The 20575-nt window shown below is 41.1% G+C and overlaps 1 protein-coding gene across 1 annotated transcript in view; it reads left to right on the top strand.

Moving 5' to 3' along the window:
- The window catches only part of sox5 (SRY-box transcription factor 5), a 183406-nt gene that overhangs the window by 19622 nt on the left and 143209 nt on the right, over window positions 1-20575 (top strand). The window contains exon 2 of the mRNA XM_046072160.1: window positions 7893-7970. The gene's annotated coding sequence lies outside the window, so the exon portion shown is untranslated. The remainder of the gene's footprint in view (window positions 1-7892; window positions 7971-20575) is intronic.

A 20575-nucleotide genomic window follows, 5' to 3' on the forward strand; every position in this document is an offset into this window, starting at 1 on the left:
GATGTCGTATTTCAAAATGAACCCTTGGTTTGAATAGATATTGGCCAGCTCCAAGAAGGGGTCAAGGTACTGAGTTGCGTCCTTGTCTATATAACAAACAATACAATACCCTGATGTCACTGATGCATAATTGCTAAGCACATTTGTTCCAATAAGTTGTGGTTCATGATGACATCTTTAGACCCAATGGTTCATTGTCTGTATAATATTAGACCGGCCTTCATTTCATATAATGCGCTCCGGGGCATTAATTTTCCCATGGAATATAATGAAGTGCATTTTTATTATTAACATTATCATTTACAGAATGTGGCATTACAGCCATAACCCATTTTATATGAATGAATGAATAAATGAAATTGCTGCGGCAATGTTGTTGTGCACCTGGATTGAATTGGGGACGGAATAGTGTATAGCACAATGCAAGTCCTTTACCGTTGATGCTTTTTCAATAGTGAATTGTGCCTTTATATTAAGACAATTACTTCAGTTTAGGCAAGTAAAACTTACTTATCTCATGGTATTAGACTATGAGCACTCTTTCTATTGCAACAGAAACTGGAAGAGATTTTTCTCAATGACATCTTTCCTCTTACCTCATGCTAAGTGTGTGTCGACTTTATTTGTGCATGTACTTGCAGCAAATAAGTGCTGTATTTTACTTCCTTGAAGTCTATGAGCTTTGTGTGAAAAGTGCACGTAAGTGTGCTGGAGTCGGTGTGTATTGTCATTGTGAGTGTGTTGTACTGTGGCAGGCCGTGAGTAACGTGATTTAAGTGGTGAAGATGTGATTTAAGTGTGTCTGTGTGCATGCAGGAATGCTGAGAACTACTATTAATTTGATAAAACAAGATTGGACTTCAACATTGTGACCCTCACAGATGCTACAACTGCTGCTACTCTAACTCTCTCACACACACACACACACACACACACACACACACACACACACACACACACACACACACACACACACACTCTCACACACACTGTCTATGTTCTGTATTATCGTTCTTTAGTCTATAGTCTTTAAGAGGTGGTATTATGCTCATTTTCAGGTTCAAAATCTTATTTAGGGGTTGTACCAGAACAGGTTTACATGGTTTAATTCCAGGTCCACAACCACACAACATCATTGTTCCACCTCTTACCATAAACCACTACAAAAATCGTAAAGGAAGTGAAGGGCTGGACTACAAACGAGCTGTTTTCAAGCGGTTCAGAGCAGAACTTTCTGTGGGAGATGGGAACTCCCTTTGGGCTGGACTTTGGGCTTTTTCACTTTGCAAACCTGTTACATGCACAAAAAAGATATATAACTCAATAAAGGAGAAGGGAAAAGCCAAAAAGCATAATACCACCTCTTTAAGGTTACAGCCCTTTTAAAAGCATTCACTGAGGAGCCTTTGCTTGTACACTACTAAAGGTTTCCTTTTTAATATTTGTATAAGGTACTAGAACCAGAATATGTTGCAGTACTTCCATAATAAGAATTTGTGTGCTTGTTCGCCAGTGGTCTCTACTCCAGTGGTCTCTACTCCAGTGGTCTCTTTGCCCTTGGTAACCTCCATGCGGATACAATAGCAATGTGAGGTTACAGGCCAAGACCTCCCTCTTTGTCTCCATTGTATCCTGTCTATAATCCAATCAAGTCACTGACAAATTTGCCCAGTCAGAAGCTTTCAGTTGGATGGAGGTCACTCTCTGTGTTTGTGTGTTTGCGCATTAACTTGTTTTCATTGCGAGGCTGCTCATGGCCCATGTTACCGTCTTCTAAGTGTATGTGTGTGCATCCTTCCTCCCTCTGAGTTTTATTAGTTGTGTGTGACAGTGCCTTTGCAGATTGCATGCAGACGGCAACAATTAGCCCAACACGTGCATGCACACACACAGTAACCAGTTCATTTGGTATAATCTAATGTAATCCAATACAGTAGCCCTCCTACCCGTAAGCATTAATGTTCACATTAGAAACACACCTTTAATTAAATCAAATGTTTTTGCAAATGATCTCCACTGTATTGACTCTTTGTATCTTTCTATCTATATGTGAATGTTTCTGTCTTTCTCTCTCTGTATCTGTCTTTGTCTGACTCCCACTGTCTCAGAGACAATCAGCCCATCCGCACAGCCTTGTTACATAACCAGCACATTGCCAACATGCCACTTTGACACTGTGTTTGTGTTGTATTTTACAGAGAAATTACTGTAGAAGGCTAATGTAGAACTACTGTACTACTACTTTTGGATGTGTTCACATTTTGTGTCTCCATGCCTGTGTGTGGCAACCTTTGGCAGTCTTGTGGTCTCTCCCCTCTCTCTTTTAGCGGTATTTATCTCCCCAACAATCAGGCTTTATCCCCTAACACTCCTGGTCCCACGGTAGCCCTGGGAGCAGCAGCCGAGAACTCATATCCAAACCAAACCTGACATATTTCCTGACACATGTTCACTTGTGTAACCCACTCAACCCCAACACACACAAACATGCCCACATAGACAGTGAAGAGATTGTGGAGCTAAATAAACAAAACAGGCAATCAAAATCTAAGTTGAATTTAAGCAGCAAAATTGCTGATTTGAGTTACACAAAGCACACTTACATAGTTTTGAAAAGACAATGTTAACACAAGGTGCCAGGGATATTATACCTGACACACACACACACGGGAGAGATGTGATCAGAACCAAAATATAAGCAAGAAAAAAAAAGAATGGCAACTATCAGAAAACGAATAAGAAATGTTCATCCAGAAAAGAAAACGTTATAAAAACACCCACCAAAAGCATCCTTTATTGCGACTGAATACAATGTGAATGAACAGCCACACCAGAATACAAAAGCTGTACTGTGTTAGCATCAGTATCAGAAGTTGCAGAACATGATGTGGTGTTTGATCACAAGAAGCCTTTGGCACTGTGAGATGCTGTGCACAGAGAGGAAAACTGAGAGCATTGATTTCATTGTAGAGGAGCATGGAGTGTGTGTGATTTGGCAAATGTGTGTGCATGAACCGTCTGGAACATAAAACTATAGAGGCCCATTCAGACCTTCCTTTCTCTCCCCTTCCATCAGGAGATAGCAGGGACATTGAACTGCGGCAACAAAAGCAGATTTCCATCAGACAGAGTTTCTGAGAGAGAAAGGCATTGTGTTGAAAGGGGCTTAATGGAAGCGCAGCTTAGAGCTTTATTCACAGAAACTGTACTCTCGGGTCGCGAGAAACACATGTGTGCATGCACACACGCACACACACACTCACTTTTCCCATATACCAAAAACTCCTTGTTATTTTACATGAAAATGTGCTCACATTTTTATATTGTTTTATAAATGATAGATGAGAGTTTGTGACCAGATAGTTGCCAGTCATGATGTTCTGGAGAAAGGCACTTAAAGCACATTACACCGATCTCAGGCTATAATGACATGTATGACAGTGTGTTTGTAAAGAAGTTTCTTTGGCTCCTTGATACCGAGCACAAGTAGAAAATGATAAATAAAGATAAAAATGTCATTATTAAGGGAACATTCTTCAGTGTGAAATTATATTGAATCGATATGTTTTTGTAATATTGTTTTCTTCCTGCTCAGGGTCACAGAGCATATAAAAACGCTATGTATTTTTCAGGGTCAGTTTTCTATTTTCATTGATGTATCATGCTCTCAATAGAACACAGAGACCTCCAGACACACAAAGGGTTGAATTAACAGCTCTCTGAACATTATGTGCCTCCCAATAAGTACTCAAATATTAAAATAGGTTCTCAAAAATTTTTTCCAAATTCAGCCATTTTCTCTGCTATAGTTAAAGTTTGCTTAAGTTTTGGCAAGTAAAACTACTAGGTTAGGGGGAAAAAATAACCATTGTGGTTAGTTAGTTCTATATAGTGCTTAAGGATTCCACCTACAGCTGTCTCAATGCTATTGCTGGTTTGGGTATTAAGACTTTTAACTACAGTTTAACTGTGTGTTCAAACAGAACCTGAAGGAAAAGTGTTTCAATGTTTCCACTTGAGCGAAAAATGTGTACATTTTCTGGGGCTTTATGAATCACATACGTACAGAGACGAGAGGAAAAAGGAGGCAGGAACGAAATAACATCTCTACGTCTGTACATTGGCTGTTTGGGACGAAAGAAATTTCTGTATTACCCATAGACTGTATATAAAAAGGTATTACCACACCTTAAAGGGATAGTTTGGGATTTTTAAAGTGAGGCCGTATGAGGTACTTTGTCCATAGTATGTGTATTACCTGCAGTAGATGGCCATCAACATGTCCCCAGTTTGGATAAACAAAGAGTTGTACTGACAACTCCCAAACTGTCCCTTTAACTCTTCAGGCTCTTTCCATCTTTGCTACTGCATGAAACCATTGGCTGTTTGAAGAAACAACCAATGTTGTTCTTTTTCTGGAGAGGACAGTCCAAGATGTACAGCATAAGTCTAGTCTGTGCCCTGTGATAAGGGCAGCTGAAGTTAGCCGTTCTCCTCCCTGTCTCATTAAAGTTAGAGGGAAATGCGTCTCTAGCCATTTCAATACATGCGATCATACAGAGGGTGCACTGTCAGGCCATTTACTAAAGGTTTGCGTGAGTAAAAACGTGTGCAAACTTGATATCACCAGCAAATTAGCACGTAAGCTGATCTACTAACGGTGTGCACGCAGAGTGACGTCTTTCAAAAGCGCAAGATGGCACCTGTTGTTCATTTAGTACTTTTGCCTTAATGAAGATGCAATTTGGGGCGTAACATGCAAATACATTTATTTACTACACGCAATGTGATCTAACAAGCCTAAACGCAATTTCATGTGAATGCAACAGCCTCTGTATTTAATATGTTTTAAAGGAAGTGTTCCGCTGAGATTGCTTCTGTTATTGTTGCCTGGTCGTAATATAGCGACACAACCCATTGTAAGTATCGGAGAGGGTGTGTACAGGGCCAGGAACAGGAGATCACGGAGCGACCGGGGACGGTGCAGACGGTCAATGATTGTTCCCTCTGGCTGGATGAAGCATGATCTGCTGCGAGTCTGGGTCATTCCAGCATACTGTAGCTGTTTCTGTTGGGGTTTCCAAAAGAAGTTTTTTCCAGGTGTGCTGTCCCAAGTACTTAGTGCAAACTCAGGCAGGATGGGCAGGTACATACGATTTCCACATACTCGGGATGCACTGAACGAAACAAACCAAGGTTTTTACGCTGTGGCTGCTTTCTCTCCCGAATCTCCATGGCGGAAACCATTAAAACATGCAAAATCCTCATTTAAATACTCCCATCTCCATTGTGTTTGCTCCTGTTGTCATCTACGCAATAATTCTTAGTAAATCACCCATAACAGGTACTAAAATTGGACGTGCAATATTTTAGAATGCACACGCAATTTAGTACTCTTTATTCAGGATGTTAGCCAATCGGGCCCTAAATGTTGAGTGTGGGTGTAAGAGCATGTCTCCATCATGAATGCAATTCATCATCATTCATTCATGTATTTATGTTAGTTGAGGGATAGTTAGCAAAGTTTAGCTAGCTAAACTTACCTGCTAAAGTTAAGAAGTTATTCTTCTTGCGTTTTTGTCAGTTTCCAAACAGCTTTAGGTGCATTTATTGCTACCACCCTCTGAGTAAGGCAGATTGTAATTTGCATGTAGCGCAGGAAAACCCAAGACAGATTTCAGTCAGATTTGTGATCTGGCCAATGGAGACGCATTTTTGTGGCTGAATGTGATGGAAAGTGTCTTAAATCTCTGGATGTTATCTAATTATGAGTTCAAATGTGGCCAAAGGCCGAACGCTACTTGTCTACATCTGTAGGCCATTTATCTATCATTTAAGAGAAAGAAACACCAATCCCCAAATTAAAAAAAATTACAATATACATACAAGATACCTAAGTGTCTTAAGAGTTATGTTTTTGGGATGAACCTTTCTGGTTTTCATCATCTTCTGTCCCCTGCTTCTCCTGTCTTAAGACCTCTTTTTCTCTCTTCCTCGGATCAGAGTTGTCTTCTGTATTACATGTAAACTAGGGATGAGGCCTCCCATGGATTAACCGCTGACTGACTCCAAAAGTAGCAGTCAGACTTCCTTATTATGAAATGTGTAAAATCTTCCCAACACACAGAAGTGTAGACAGTCCCAAGGTTTTCCAAACTAAGTATATACAAGCAGTAATGTAGCGTTGTCCCCAAATCACATCGCCCAATATTTCCCCAGAAAAAAAGACTACACAACGGCTGCTCCCAAATCTGATTGGTGTTATTTGTAAGTCAGCCTAAATCTCAGAGAAGCTACACACACAAATGGAACAGGGCTTACTAATCCATTTGTAAGGCAATAGGCAGGCAAACAGGCAGGAGAGAGCTTGCCAAGTGTTGTAATCACAACTAAAGATGATGAGCCCACTCCCTTCCTCTACACTCGACAGTTCTGTGTGTGTGTGTGTGTGTGTGTGTGTGTGCGTGCGTTTGCATGTTTGTCCTACATCGCCTCCTTTACAAAACTGTGACAAGTGAGCGAGAAAATGAATCGGTATCAAGTGGATAATCTACAAAAGTACACTAGGAGCTTTTCCACCTTATGCAAGTCCCCCGCTCATTCATTTGCAGATACCACGCAATCTCTCTGAGAACAACAACAAGCCGGCGATATGAGTTTTGAAAAGGCAGTAATTGTAAGCAGGTTGGGGAATAAATTAGAATGATGACAAAATACAGAGATAAATCCAGCTTAAGAGAGATGTACGCCACTGTTTATTTGATTTCAGCTTTTCTCTCTATCCTGCTCTTTCTCCCTCCCTCATTCCTGATCTTTTTTAGTGGGGTGGAAAAATGGATTTTTGTCAGCGATTTGGCCCTGAAATAGCTTATTGTCTAAGGCAGCCACTGTGCGGGTACAACGTCAACATCACATGTGTGTGCGAACACGCTCGCTTGTTTCCATGGGGAGTAATGGCCGTGGAAGTGTGTATTGGCTCTGCTAGCACAATACGCCACTGTGCTCATTGGTTTAGACTGGTGTGTGTGTGTGTGTGTGTGTGTGTGTGTTTACAGTGTGTGTATGTACTTCTATAGACTCTCTTGTTGATATTTATAGAAGGAAGAATTCTGGTATGAAGGGGGTGAGTGTAGGGGGAATTTAGGGAGCAAGATGGGGTGGGTAAGGGAGGGGAATGAAGGGGTGAGTAAAGGAAAGGAGGAGAGGCTTAGTAACCTAGAATGAGTTCATCTGCCCTCAGTCTTTTCATTCTGTCTTTATTTTATCTCCTTTCACTCTCCTCTTTCCTTCTTACCTCCCATGTTCACGCACAGGAGCACTGGCACACTCCTTGACACACAACAGACCCAACAGGTACATTTATTTGGGAGCTGCTTTTCATACTTGAAATGAAACGTTGATACAGTCAGTGTGGCTTTAATATACTTGACCAAGGGTAAACTCTAGATTCCATAGCACCTTTCAGCTGTCAATCATGTCTCAAATGACTTCTTATGGTGTTATTTATTTTATGTGTACTGTGAAGGCAATGTCTAGATTATTTGTTGTCTGTATGAGTTGATTTGGTGGCAAATGAGTTTCCCTACTGGGGATTATTAAAGCTGTCTAACCTAATCAAGATACAGATCTCCTACCTGCCCAGTTAAATGTATAACAAAATCCTTAGAAGCGACTAAAGATAAGAATTGTTTCCTATGTAAATATATACGTATACATAAGAAACATATTTTTTAAAGCTATTTCTCTTTTTGACTCTCTAACTATATTTTGACTTTAACCTATTTAGCAATGCTATTTCTAACTCCACCTTAATGCGCATTAGGTCATCTGCATTTAGAGGACATAAATATCGTACTACTAATTAGCTATCTTTTGTTCTTCTTTGTGTTCAGGTGTGAGGAGACTCAGTGGACAGAGGAGCTGATAACTTTTGGACATTCTTTTCTTCAGGTTGTTTCATCAAGTAACTGGTAAGGACTCCAACTGATTTCCTTTTCTCCTGTCAAGGTCTATGTTACACAGGTGATTCAGTCTTCAATTCAGATAGAATAACAAAATTAAACACAGTCTGAAATGGATGCATGGTATCTGGCTTAGTTCTACCAAATAACATAAGTTTTTCACCTGAAATATTTGGTTTATAGTTTAAAGTCAAAAAAACCCACAGGAGTGATCAGGCATCACTTTTACTGTTGTTATTGGGATTATTGTTTATTTCTTGTGTAACATATTCAAAAGCAGCTAAACACATTGATACTTTTTTTTTGCAGGATATTTTTAGACACAAGTTTTGTTTTACTGGCAGGAAATCCCTAAGTAATGTTAAGGTACTCAAACAAGTAATGGGAAAGTGGTAAAATAAATGAATAATACAAAAGATTTGTATGGAACACGCATGAATAGAAGCTGGGATGCTATAGCACTTGCACAGAGTTTACCAGAGTTTATTTTGTTTTGCTGTTTTCTACTCAAGCCACATCTCTTCTGCACAGTCATGTGTTTCCATCTTAGGAACTTTGACTCCACATCTAAAAACTTTGCTAAGAAATTAATTTGACTGGTGAATTTCTTTAAATGTTGTGGCACATGACATCAGTGAATCCCATGGCGTGCTTTGCTGTAATGACAAAAAGCAGTGGACGGTGCTGTGTAGAGAACAAGGCCCTGGAGTCAGAGGAGGGCAGCGATAGCAAACCCAGATACAAGACAAATGACCATGAAATAGAGGCTCAACTGATAGTGTCTGCTTGCTCATTGTGTGCGTTTGTGTGTGTTTGTGTGTGAAGAAGTCCAGACAGTGTGTGTCAAGGCGGTGTCATGATCACAGATTGCGGCCTCATCACTGCTCTGCTGAGGAGATTTAGCTGGCACTGGTTACACTGATTGTGGTACGTCTGTGTGTGTGTGTGTGTGGATGGATGAGGTTTTGTCGCAGCCCTGTCAGATCGGCCATGAGTCTGCCCACTGCGTGTGTGTGTCAACCAGGGGTGACCCTTTTCTGTGTGTGTCCCAGGGAATGTGTGTGTGTGTGTGTGTGTGTCCTGCGCTGCAGGCAGGGAAAGTCCCTGTCTTTGCTGTGCCAAAGAGTTGGAGGGGACACCCCGTTCATCTGTGTTTGGTTGAGTTTGTTTTGTTGTGGGAGTTCCCCATCAGAGCAAGAGGGAATGGTCCTCTTCAACAGTTTCATTAGATTTTTATAATTTCTGTGAATTCCCATATTGAGTATTCTGCTTCTATATTTGCCAACTGCCAAATGATGTCGTCAGCTGATAAATCAGTAAAGCTCACTCATCATACCCTTCCCCTTTTCATAAACTGTGATCCTGCTGGCCCGTCATACACTCTCGGTCCATTAGTCAAGCTTCAGTTTGCCCTGTAAGTTTGAGAACTGCATTTCATGCTTAGTATATTGTATTTGTAGATGAGTAGGATTGGAAAATAACACTAGCAGTGGTAGCAAGAATTGTTGCCATCAAAAATTTAATTTTTCATCCATCCAATCAATTTTATGTAAAATGCCATAAGATTAAGCTAAGAGTGGTGACTAGCAAAAAACAATTGTTTTGTCTACGAACGCTGATAGTTAACCACCCCCCTACCCCCTCACTGCTTCGAATCCCCAAAAATGGTATTCTGGACAGCCCTATTCTGTTGCCATGTTGTGGGGATTTGCACCATTGAACCCAAGGCCTTGCTCTATTTAAGTCATAAACATTTTCTAAAAAGTAACATATCCTTGTACTCATATGCCATAGAGCATCTCCCTGCAGAAATTGTACTATTCTCCAGACGCGGTTGTTAATTAGCTCAGTTCAATATTTTGCTGTGTATTTCTTATGCCGAGCAGATCCCCTGTCCTCTCTCTCTCCTAGAACTGTCCAGAGCTGTATGAGAGCTAATTGGCAGCTCGCTTGTCTGCCGCGACGGTGATCATGCAAATGTATTGGTGCTTACCAATAGCCGGGCCCATCAAAACATTACGACAGCCATTACCCAGAGCTGGGGCCGGCCTAACGAACATATGCTCCCCCCCTCCCGACAACCTCCCCCCAATTCCTAAACTCTTATTTATGTGTTTAATTTAATGTGCGAGGGAAGAATTTCCGAAATTAAATTTGGTTTTCGTTGGTGCCTCCAGAGAGTGGCGGCGTTATAATAACATGGTAATTTTTTACACGTCTTTATGAGAAATGAGAAAATTAATTCTTTCTGACAAGCTGTAATTATTGAGCTTGGAACAGTTGCAGCTGAACAGTTTGGGCTGTGGTAGCCTGGCAGTGAGCTGAAAGAGGGAGAGAGAGAGAGAGAGACTGGGAAGGGGCGGGGGGAGTTTAGTTGTACAGACAGAATCATATACACTCACAAAGGAGGGAGGAGAATGGGAGGTGAATGGCAGGAATGATGGAAAACAGGAGAGGAGAGAGGTGGAAGACCTGAGGTGTGAGGAGACACAGTTGGGTTAGAGAAGGAGAGGAGAGGTAATTGGGGGAGAGAAAAGCGGAGAGAAGTGTGGTGGGAGATAAGGGAGAGGAGGAGAGGGGGATAAAGGAACAGAAAGAGATTTAAGGGAGACAGAGCTGAGGAAAGTGCTAGGTGGCAGAAGGGAAAGAGACAAGAGGTGAAACTAGACCAGTTTAGATCAGAGGAGAAGAAAGAGGAGACAAGGAGTGAGAAAAGGAGTGAAAAGGAGAGGAGAGTGGTGTTTGGAAGTGAGGGAGAATAGAGGGACAGATGTGAGGGAGATTGAAGAAAGACGAGGAGAGAAAGAAGACTGAAGGAGGGTGGAGGAGTAGAAGATGGGAGAGGAAATGAGTGGAGAGGTGAGGGAGAAGAGGAAAGGAGGATGGAAGTGGCGGAAAGTAAAAGAAAAGAGGAGCGGGGAAGAGGAATGTTAGTAGACTAGATTAGAGGAAAGAAAGGTGAGTGGAGGACAGAAGAGGAGAGGGTTGGTGGGACATGCTGTAGAAGAGCGAGGTGGCGAAAGAAAGAAGAATGAAGAGCAGATGGAAGAGAGAAGGGGGAGACAAGGAGGTAAGGAGGAGGAGAATAGAAAGAGGAGTAGAGCTGAGAAGTGATGGGCGTAGAACATAGGTAACATAAAAAGAATGGAGGACAGAGGTGTGAAGGGCAGGAGAGAGGTGATGGAAGGCAAGGGAGAAGGGAGGGAGGCTGGAGGATATTGCGTCTAAGGAGATGAGGTTAGATTAGAGGGGAAGGTAAGGAGAGAAGAGAGCTGGTTGTAGGAGAGGGAGAAGAGGATGTGGAGATGGGGTCTGAGAAAGAGATTTGAGAAAGACGAATTTTAAGGGGAAAAGAAGACGGTAGGAAAAGAGGAACGAGGGAGAGGAGACGGGTGGGGGGGTGTAGTAATGAGGAGTCATGCCTCAGTGTGTTACATCAGGTAGGAGCCCCTGTCTTCTTGTCTGATGTCATCAGAGGAGACCCCTCTCCGGCACCAGCAGCTCCTTCTGTGTCAAGGTTACAACACATTAATATTCACAGTCTACAGCCTGCCTGGCCTCGCTCCAGGCCGTCTTAGCCCCCCCCCCCCCCAACACACACCACACACCCCACCCCACACACATACACACACAAAAACTCAAAGCACCAGCATCTGCTCACACTTACAGAGCTTCTTCCTCTTTGCTCCATCAAACACAGGCATGCGTTCACACACACAGAAGCCTCTAAGCATTCACACACACACACACACACACACACACACACAGCTTCCTCTTCTTTGCGCCATCATGTGCTGAATATGGAACATGATATTGATATTATGCGGCCATATTGTCGTTTCTCTACAGTTATTCACTTAGGCTGCCGTAAAAGCACTCTTACAGTTGTTGGGTGACTCATTTAACGACCCACTTCTTGTGTGTGTGCGTGTGTGTGTGTGTGTGTGAGAGAGAGAGAGAGCATTTGTTTTCACAGTCTTTAAAAGGAGAACCAGTGTTTCTCTCTGCCCTTCTCTGCACGTGAGTGTGTGCGCGAGTCTGTGTGAGTCAGTGAAAATGTGTGTGAATTGGGGCTTGGAGGTTAATGATGATAAAATATGGTTTTGTGGAAAACGCAGGCCAAAATGTACAAATATCATTTAGGGTGCTTCAAATGTGTTTTTTTAAATCTTGAGAAATGTAAATTGACCTATGCATGTGTGGACATATCAGAAAGGTTATGTTTGTTTTAAAGCAACCATGTGATAGCAAGACTGTGAATGTGGGGGGTGTGTGTGTGTGTGTGTGTGTGTGTGTGTAGGCCTACCGTGTGTGTGTTCCTCGAAAAATCCTTCCTGTTTATTCATGGAGCGTGTTCCATTTTGTCCTGTGCTGTTAAATGTTTCATCCTAGCAAAGGCATGATGGGGACCCCCTGGGGATAAGGCATCTGCCCGCCCGGCCACATGCTGAATTATACATGACAGCACAGGACAGTATGTGTGACTGTGTGTGTGTGTGTGTGTGTTTGTGAGAGAGAGAGAGCATTTCAAGGTGTCAACTGAGTGAAGTGTCCACTTTGTTGCGTGACTCTATTTCAGATCTGCACTGAGCTGCCTTCAGTTGCATATTGTCTGTCACGCCCGCTCTGTGTGTGCAAGTGGTTTTACTACGTAGTATTTAGGGCTGTACCCGACTAAGGATTTACATAGTCGAATCAGAATCGTCAAGTCCTGCCTATAGTCGACTGATAGTCAAATCATGTGTTTTTGTGCACGGAGAGTGTGGGGGGGGGCGGGTTGTAACACACGGTAGCTCTGCTTTAATCTTGAGAAGCTGCAGAGCTGCAGTCTCTATTCATTCAACTTACACTGTAAATTCCAGCTAAACTGAGGCTTTTTGAAGACCCTGTCTCTCTCTCTCTCTCTCGCCTGTCTATCACCGATCTTGTGTGAGTTTAGTGTGCATGCCGTGCTGCCGACAACTGCACGCATGTCGCGGTTCCTCGTGGGTCTATTTCAAGTAGCGGCTATTTAAAAACGCTACAATATTCTTTGTGTGGTTCATCAATGGTGATAAATTATCAGAAAGTCCCGCGAGGTGCGGACAACTCGGCACAACACCAGTTGACCAAGGGGCAGTTTTATGTTGCTAGACCTACTGTATATCTGCACTGTTTTGTGCTGCTAGGAGTAATTCTGGCGGGGAAAACTGTGTTCTGGATTATTGTAAAGTGTCATGGGTGCATCTAACATGTGCTAAGCTCTCTGGATTTGCTTCTGGTAAATGGTACTTTCTGTAGGAGAGGTTATTGGGCCACATTACTTAGCCATACAAAACAGTTTGGCAAACATGGGAGAATGTCCATTTTGTATACTGAATATTCTCCCAGAGATCATGAATAAAATTTTCATTCCACATGAAAAGTCCAACAGGACGGCCATGTTGCCTCTGTGTCTTGAATTTGTAGGACGTCGTTTGCTCACACACTACACAGCAAGTTAGAATATAATGAGGCAGGATTTCATCACTCTTGAAAGTTATAACGGCGACAATCATGTGATCCTCTGTCTCTGCGATTGCGAGGTAATGTAATGATGTAACATTATAAACATATAAATTAACATACAATATGTCTAATAATATAATAAGAAACTTGAAACAGCATCATCAAGTTGCTTTTCTTCTTTTGTTGCTTTTTAGATGAACTTATACAAACAGAAATGTTTTTTAATGCCTCTTGTGCCACCAAACTTTCTAACGACATTTATCTTATTGCACCTTTCTCCACATCACAATATACTTTTTACTAGGAAACCGATGTGTAATGGCCCAGTATAGCTATCTTTCCTCGTGACCCTCAAACATAAAAATCTAGTCATGAATTCAACATTTTGGGGATATTCTGGCTGGTGAAAGTTCAGCCAAGACGACTAATAAAAACACTAACAAGAGACCATTGTGTCTTTGGAAAGGTTAAATTATGTGCCCTCTGTGTGTGTGTGTGTGTGTGTGTGTGTGTGTGTGTTTTCATGTAGGCTGGTATGTGTGTTCTGCACCTGAGGTCTTGCTACTGTAGCTAATGAAAGCCCCATCTCCTCATGCAAATGAGGCTGCTGTTAACCCCAATCAGAGAGGTCGCTGAGTGCGCATCAATCCCACATCTCCCTGAGTGCTACGCAGGCAGCGCACAATGGTTCCCATCCCTCCATAGGCCCACAGGTAATTACTGGGAGCCAGAAAGGGAGAGGTCCAGGGGAGTTAGGGTCTTGGGTAGGTGTGCGCGGTCGCCGGTGCTTTTTTCATGTCATTTATGGGAAACACAGGGTTGGTTTGCATGTTGGGTCAAGTGCAAGTGCTGTCTCCTACCACACCCATTCTTCCAGAACACACACAGATGCACACCGCTCACAGTGTGACAGGTAATTACATCATGAGAGTGGCTGTGCTGTATGTGAGATTAGGAGGTCAGGCCTGCTGTCTGCTCTCAGTAGGCCACAGAATGTCAACTTTCTGACTACATCTGCAGTCAGGTCCATTAGCACTGTGTTTGCCTGTCCTTCCACCTGTTGTCTGTTTTTTCATGCCTGTCAGTTAACCGTCTTATGTTCTGCCTGTTTCCTGTCTGACAATTTTAGATTGTATGTGTTGTTTGAACACCGATATGAAATGGCAATGACGTGACAGTTAAATAACCATGCCGCATTGACCATTTCTCCCACTTAATACCAACCTTCACATCGCTTCACATCCCCAGTGGCTGTCAAGTTGAATTTAAAAGTGAGGAGTGTGTATGAATTTTGTTCATTTATTCACCACTTTTCTGGAGATTGTTGGCAAGCAACAGTGTTAGGTGTTTAATAAAGTAATGAGTTAAACTAAGAAATTATTTTGTGTATGAAGAGAGAATCATCTGTCGGAGTACGGAAAGTAAATGTGCATAGTTACATTCCACCACTGATCCCTACATTCGCCAAAATAAACCTGCACCCTGCATGGCAGAGGATTTTGTTTGGCTTTGCTGAGAGAGAGTTTCGGAGCCTCCCTGTCCTAATGGACTAAGGTGCTCACTATGTTAACACCTGGTAAAACTTCGTTGCATGTCATGCCTATTGCTCTCTCCCCACATTTCCTGTCTGTAGTCATAACTCAAACTGGACTTCCTTTCAGAATAAGCAACATGCCCCCACCAATGTTTTAATGCGGGGCTCATTTCGGTCTGACCACCCGCTAAGGGGGAGTTTGTCATATGTTGTACTGATTTTAAAGCCATTTGGGGCAGATTTGTGCGGTGCTTTTGAGCTTTATAAAATGTACTTGACTTGACCTGGATGGCAACATTTTCCACTGCTGTGACAATTCCTTCAAAATGCTCAATTGCTCCAACCCAACTGTTTGGTCAGTCCAAGATACGGAGATGGTAAAATACTGAATACATACAAAGGATATGTCAGTGTGCTGAAATGTGACTACTCCCTTGTGACTTTATTTTAAATAAAAATCAGTTTTCAGTTAATTGCCTTGGATATTAAGGAAAAACAGATACCAATAAAGTGAGTCCCTTGACCCCAGTCTCATGGTCTGTTGCCGGCCCTCCGCATATTATGAGTCACAGTTCCTTCTGTGGCCTAAATATATTCTCTCACACGTCTCTTTTTCGCTCCACTTGACTCCAGGCATGATATGTGTGTGAGTAGTGCAGGTTCCTCTGTATGTTTGTGTGCGTGTTTGTTGAGGTTTAATTATGTATACCATTGTATGTGTATGCAATGATATGTGATTGCCTTTCATTAAAGAGTACTTGACCATCAAAAGAACATCAGAGCAATCTTTTTCAGTGGGCAAAAATGGTCACCTTAACATCATCATGCGCTCAACCCTGTGGGTAATTGTCATCCTTGAATGCGATTGGAAGACAACAACTTTTCTGTGGTTTGAATAACAATGCCAATCTCTGTTTCCCCCAGTCTCGCAATAAACCGGTTAAAGGCATCCAGTAGACTCCGTATTCGATCAGTTTTGAATCATTAGGTTTGCCAAGCCAAATTAAGTTTGTGGATTATCAGCCTTTGTGACCCAAGTAGCCCGAAGGTGCATTTGCCCTCTTCACTTATTAATTTGATTCAGGGCAGAGGCATTCTGAGATTTCTGTCTGCATGTGAAGCAGCAGTTCTACAGAACCATTCATTGGCAGAAAGGGAACATATTTTATTGTTCATGGTCTTTTCTTCATTACAAGCAGTCCATATGATATGTGCCTGTGAATGAGACATGTGTTGTATCCTTTGTAAAAACAGACCCAGCTCTATATTAGAGTGATGTATTTTTTCTAGCTGGTCTGTCTGAATAGACGTGAACACGGTAAGAGAATGACACAAAAAATGTTTTAAATACCCTTGTTAGTATTGTAAAGTATTTTAGAAACTTACTCCTACTGATGAATTGAATCCAGGAAAATGAATACTGTCACTTACTGATATCCTTATTAACCAGACATAAAATAGGTTAAAGACCTTTTATAAGATGTAATTTCCATGTCAAACATATACTGGCCCATCACACACCCTTCAAACATCAAAAACAAAACGCATCTAATAATATATAACACATTTATAGCAAGCTCAGAAAACAAATAGGTGCAAACGCTAATTAATATCTCATTAACCTGAGTAATAAGTATGAATCAAAAATACATCTTCATACAGTTTATCTCTATCAAGCATAAACCATATTTTATCCTTAACTAACATAAACTGTTTGATCAAATGACATGGACTTTTGTACTCACAGCTGGCAATACTTCTCCCCATATAATTTCAAATATGGTTAAAGTCTAACTGAATAAACTCCATTTTGTGATCCAGTTTTTATTGAATTTGTCACATGAAATGGTTGTACACAAGGTACCGTAGACAAGGATTCTTGCACATACAAGCAGTATTTAACATCTTCTACTCCATCCCTCCCTACCATAGGCATAAACACCCATTTTGCTTTTTTAAGGGGAGGACAGGGGATCTTTAGGGGGCATAGAAGCGCGATACATCATCTGAAACCTGGGAACCTGAAGAATAATTTGAGATGCAGCACTTTTTCCTTTGATTTTTTGCAGTAATGTTTGGGTTGATACCATTTCTTATACTCATTTGGTGTGAAATGTAACTATTTTTGACCACAAAAGGTCAAAAAACCCTGCAAAATACATCATTAAGACACCAAGACCTTGAAGGATACCATAGAAAGATGCTGTGATTTGGTATCAAAAATATTTGACATTTTGAGATTTTTGAAAGCATTGCATTTTTTGGTGATTGGATGGTGGGCACTTCTGTTCTGGGAATTGCTCAGAAAGCCCCTTATTGTCACTATACCCAGGAAAACCATACATGGGTCTGTAGTTTGTGATTGTAAAGTTTCACAAGGCTATGGTTATTCTAGAGGTCAGAATATATCATTTTATACAGTGATGTCAAGTTTTAAAAAATGGTCTAACTCCAATGAAATGGCTACTATGGGAACTAACTTTACACACAAATGCAATTGGGCTCAATGAATCACAAAAGTCTCAGCTTTTCAATCTTACCCAATATATGCAATACCAATATTGTTTAGAGACCCCAGTAAGCATACATTTTCAAAAACACCATTTTTAGAATAGCTGAAAATTACACATTTATTTTGCATTCAAAACTGCATGATTTCTGCCCAAAAGTGCATGAGATTAGCATACAGTCAGTGTGTCTGTAAAGGGGAGACTCGTTGGTACCCAGAGAACCAATTTTCATTCAGATATCTTGAGGTGATAAGTCAAAGGACCATTTGAAAAATGGCCATGCCAGGTTTTGCCTAACTTTTATAATCAAAAAATTAGCTGAACCAGGTTATGAGGTAAAGACTTGCAGTAGTTAAGGCATAGACCTGGAGATTAGTAAAGTAGTACATCATCTGTGTAAAGAGATATTTTATGTAATGTATGTTGTCTACTGAAAGGTAAGATGTAATTGTCTGGGCCAACGGTTCCAGTGATAATGCAAAGAGGAACGGCGATAGCCGGCATCCTTGAGGAGTACCACACTGCAGGATAAATGTTTTAGACAGAATATTAGCTGTTTGTACAACTGCATAAGGATTAATTTAAAGTCTTTTAAATAATGATATGAGGTTTCAACCAAATCCAAATTCATCCAAAACCACTCATAGATCTTCCTAACTCACTTTATCAAAGCTGAACACAGCAGCAGGCTGCGAATCTGATTCAGATCCATGATGTGGAAAAGCCATCTGATATTGTCTGACGCAAGTCTCCCACTTGCAATTCCTGTTAGTGATGAATTAGCTTGCATACACATGGCCCCAGCCTTCTAACTAAAGCTGCCTGCACACTGCCCCGACAAACGCCGACCGACTCCAACCAACACTAACTGTTGGATTAGTGTGCGCAGTCAGTTGGCGTCAGCTGGACGGATTGGGTCGAGTCATAGAAAGTTGGACGAATGTGCGCCGCGCCAACAAACCGCAACATTCTGAGAGTGTTCCCTTGACAACTAAGCCTATACTTGCATGCGGAACGTCAGCGCGTGCAATTTTCTTTGATGTCAGTGTAGGTTAGCAAGGTATCCATTACTCGCTCCTCTCTCTCTCGTTGACAACGGACCTGTCTGTGAATAGCCCCTCCACTTTGTGCACAATCTGAATCAGAACATGCGCTGGAGGAAGCGACAGATGTCGTGCCGAAAAGGGATCATCCGCTGAAAAGTGATTGCCCTCTGCGGGAGTGCACGCAGCATGATAAAGCTGTAACGCCCGGTTTCTATACATCTACAGGGCAATGCTTTTACCTGGATCAAACAGTCATAATGTGCAAGCATCACTTTATGTCTGTGGTAAGATATGTCTTTGAAACGTTAATGTTTCTTGTAATGGAATAATCACAGTTGAAGTGTTTGCAGTTTATCAGGCCTGACAAAACATTATTATAGGCAATAAAATTAGCCTATTGTTGGCCACGAAATTTGTGTTTGGTAGGCCTATGTTTAATATTCTTGTTTATATTTTGAAAACAGACTGTAGTCTTTATTAGGCTATAAATAAAATAAAGGAAGTGTCTCTTGCAATTCTTATGAAATTAATTTTGTTTGCTCTGCGCCAACCAATCCACCTTTTTACCAGTTGAAATATGTAGTTTGTAGTATTGCATTGTCAAAAAGAATATAGATTAATCAGTCCTTATTACCAGTTGCAATACATTTAAATGCCAATACAGCCCATATAGCCTATGCAGTTTTGCACTTGCCAAATAATTGATTCCACCTCACTACTTGTGACTTAAATGTTCTCAAAATAAATTGATTTCAGTTATTAGCGTTATATTTTGATTTATGGCTGATTATAGCTCACCTGTTTTACCTGTTGAAATACCTTTAAAGGGCCAATACAACCAGTAAGAGGTAGTTTTCCACTTGCCAAAAACTGATTGCAGCCTCGACCTTGATGTCTGTTTGTTCAGTGTGGAACTGACAGTTAGTTTTCTGAACATTCTTAAGACTGAAACCAACTACTGCCAACTTTAGAATGTTGGTGTTAGTTGGGCGCTGTCTGGGCTAGGGATCGACTGATATGTTTTTTTCTGGGCCGATCCCGATCATTAGTAACCAATTAGACCGATATCTGGAACCCATATACATTTGCTTTAAATTTTTTAATCTTGGTATCAAAATTTAGAATAACATAAACTCCAACACAAAACTTTGTTAAAAATAACAAGATTAAAGTTAATTTTAATGTTTAATCTTTATAAATGGTAAATTAAATTAATTACATAGTCACATTGTAACATTGTACTCACCACTGTGTGGGCTCGAGCAGACCGAGAGCCGGCTGCATTAGAGCTAAAGTAGCACATTTTTTAAATTAATTAATTATATCGGCTATGTGTTTTTAAAATGACCGATGCAGATTATTGGAAAAATGCTGAATATCAGCACTGATAATCGGCCAGACCTCTAGTCTGGGCAGCTTAAAACTTTAGCAGAGAACTTCAGTTTTGTTGTAATGAGTGATATCTGTCTGTAACTGCCGCATCTCAGAGGATGATTACCTTTTTTAAGTAATACTCATATAAGTGATGTATTTGGTCATGATGAAAGGAGCAGCTCTGGGGGCAGACCACCAAGGCCTGGCAATTTTGCTCTTTGCATTGAATTCAAAGCCTATATATAAAGTTATAAGAGAGTAAATGCTACATCAAAGTATTATTCTCCCTTAATAGTCAACAATGGTAAGTTGAGCTCTAACAAATATTATTTGAGGAATGTCACATCAGGAGTAGGTTCAGCTGTGTAGAGATGAGAGTATAACAAACCAAAAGTATCATTTATTTCATCTGGGTCATGGGTAACAGGTCCTGATGGAGTTTGGATTTCGTTAATGGTGGAAAATGATTAATTTTGTTTTAACCGGGCAGCTAGAAGTCTACTTGAACTTTCACCCTGATTGTAATATGTAACTCTAGTATGGCGTATTATTACTTCAGCTTTAGCCTTGAGCAAATTATATAATTAAAATTTCAGAGCCAAGAGAGTTGAGTGAGTCTGGTAAGAGAACTGATGCAGATTCTAGTGTCTTTATTTCACTTTC

Source organism: Micropterus dolomieu, linkage group LG16, assembly GCF_021292245.1.
Source record: "Micropterus dolomieu isolate WLL.071019.BEF.003 ecotype Adirondacks linkage group LG16, ASM2129224v1, whole genome shotgun sequence".
NCBI lineage: Eukaryota > Metazoa > Chordata > Actinopteri > Centrarchiformes > Centrarchidae > Micropterus > Micropterus dolomieu.